The sequence below is a fragment of the Macaca nemestrina genome, chromosome 8, assembly GCF_043159975.1.
Source record: "Macaca nemestrina isolate mMacNem1 chromosome 8, mMacNem.hap1, whole genome shotgun sequence".
In the NCBI taxonomy this organism is placed as follows: Eukaryota; Metazoa; Chordata; class Mammalia; order Primates; family Cercopithecidae; genus Macaca; species Macaca nemestrina.
Genome location: NC_092132.1, coordinates 96,383,532 through 96,386,562, shown reverse-complemented (window position 1 = coordinate 96,386,562; position 3,031 = coordinate 96,383,532).

The following is a 3,031-nucleotide window of genomic DNA, read 5'->3' as shown; positions in this document are numbered from 1 at the left end:
AACTCTTGATACATACGACAACATGGATACATGCCCAGGAAATCACAAGTGAAAAACCCAATTTCAAAAGGTTACATAATGTATGGCTTCATTTGTATGTAATTCTCAAAATGACAAATTACAGAGATGGAATCAGATTAGTGGTCACCGGTGGTGGCTGGGGTGCTAGGTGAGGGGTGTGGGTGTGACTATGGGGGTGGCTGGAGGCAGGTCTTTGTGGAGATGGAATAGTCTTGTGTTCCTGATGGTGAAGGCTGGTTAGTGAATCTACATACACATGCTGTAAATGACAGAGCTATAAACATGCATCCCACCAATATCAGATCCCTTCCTTTGATATTGATCTATAATTACATAAGATGTAACCATTAAGGGAAACCGAGTGAAGGATGTGCAGAGCTCCTCCACATGATCTTTATAACTTTGTGTTGAAGCCATACCTATTTCAAAGGAAAAGTCGCCAACATGTCATTTCGTGGCCATTCCACCTTTAGACACTTCCTCTTTCAGCAATTTAGGGCTACAGAAAGAAACAGCCACGGCATCTGCACACAACAAAGAGGTTAATTCAAACACAACTTAAGGTCAGACTTCAACCCTATAAAGCAACCAGTGCCACAGGGAATGCCCTAACCCTGAAAACACTCATTTTGAGGCTCTCTGGAGAAAACAATTCAGAAATAGGATAGGGTAGAGAGGGACTACCCTGAAGTACATCAGTAACAACAACAACAATTTCTCCCCACTGTCTAAAAAAGGAGGGAAGGAAGGAAGAAGAAAAAAAATCCTGAGTACAGGAAGAGAAACAAAAGTTGAAACAGAGATCCACAGTTTGATCCAATTGGAAAATTAAAATTTATCTACTAAAACAGCAAAAATTCTGATAAAAGGTTTCCTATTGACTCCTGTACCTCTCTAGGCTAGGTTCTGAATTAACTTTAAAATGTGCTATAGTATTCCAACCGCAAACCTTCATTGCCTTAATTAATAATGGGTCCCAAATCGATTATTCCTGGTGATCCTACTAAATTTAAACCAAGTACCCCCTATAATTTAGGGGAGCTCTTGAACATGAAGAGATTACAAACAGGTATGCCTCACCTTAAGTACTGAAATTTCTCCATGCTCAAAACACTCATTTCCTTAAAATATCCCATAGTGGGCATGAGTGCTCTCATACAATGGGTAATAAATTAAAATTCAATGAAGTCTTTGCCACTTACAAATTATCATGAAAAAAAAAAAAAAAAAAAAAGGGACTCTATGGACCTTACTCCCAGTAACACCCTTATTCCCAGGGACTTCAAGGATTAAAACCCATGACACAAGATGTAGCACATGAAAGGGTGATTATTCTTATGGCTTCTCCATTTAATAGCTCAATTTGGTCTGCTCTTAATCCTGGAAAGAATAAATGGTGCCTGATTCCTGCACTCTTAAATCTGTGGTTCCAGGCACTAAGCACCACCCCCATACACACAATATTATTGAAATATAGAAGTTGGTAAATATTTTGCTGTGCTGGATTTGGTCAATATCTTCTGCTCAGTTCTCTTTTGTCAGTCTCTCAGCTGCAGTTTTCCTTCACCTCTAAAGGGACATGATAACCTTTGCTACAACAGAATGCATGGGGTACTCCGGCAGCCTTGCCACCACACACAGCCTTTGCAGGTCAATCCTATTTGCATCTACCTTTCTCCAGAAGCACAGGTATGACACTATATTGTAACATCTCCCTCTAAGGAGATTCATATGACACACTCGTTCAGAGCACACAAATACAAAGGAGCTCATAAAAAGGGTGGGTCATTGCCCCACACATAGTGCAAGACAGCCCATCTTGGATACTTTGTCGAAAATTATTTGGTAAGCCAAGGGCTGCTCAATCCCTGACACTGTCAAGAAACAGCTGGGTCAATAAACTCTCAGCACCCTCAACCTCTTTCAGACATTTGGGTTCTAGAGGGAACATATTCCTCATTTACAAATTTTACATAAGCCCATGCATGCTGTCACTTGCAAATCAGCCTACATTAAACAGAGCCTCCTCCAACAAAAGATTCTAGAATCTGTCCAAATTGGAATCCAACAGTTCCTCCAATTCATGCCCCTTACCTCTGAAACTCCTTCACAGTAGGGGACTTAGCAACCTCCTCCCATGCTTGTCTGCTTTTCTATTGCAGAAGGAGTGCCTCTCTCTGATTTCTGCCTTCTCTGTCCTGTAGACTTTGTTTTAATGAGTTATCCTAATTAGGTCACACCCACCTGAGTTACTCTCTTGATTAACTTGAAGTCAACTGATTAGGGACCTTTATTACATTGACAGAATACCTCCACCTTTGCCATATAAGGTAAGATAACCACAGGAGTGATAGCCCATAACTTTTGTCTTATTTTATTGTTTAGAAGCAAATTACGTATGTCTTCCACACTTAAGAGGATGGTATTATACAATGGTGTGGGTCACTGGGGTCTTCTTTACATTTTACTTTCTATACATCTGTGAATTGGATTTACCCAATTATTAATTATTTTTGGTTTTCTATAAGCTTTTATTTTTAATCAGTTTTATCTGCCATAAATTGAGAGGCAAATTATAATCTCCTACAACTAATATTTTCTGTTTTTCCTTATTTTCCATGCAGTTATTGCTTTTAGAATATTGATGCTACACTCTTCTCACGTAAGTACTCATAACTGTTAAATCTGCATTGTGGATTATAATGTTTATTATTGTAAAGTGCCATTCTCTGTAACAGGTATTTATTTACTTATTTATAATCCTGAATTCAATAATTTACCTTATTAAGGTTATGATATCCATGTTTTTGTGTTTTCATTTACCTGGAATGTTTTTTGTGCAAACTGTTTGAATTACTTTATTTACATGAATATTGCTTGTCTGCAACCTTATATTTGATTTTAGTTTCAATTCCATTTTTTTCATTTAATATACAAAGTTAGTTCATTTATCTTTAATGAATAGTAGATATGTCTGGTACTGTTTCATCTCTCATATGTTCTGCTGTGA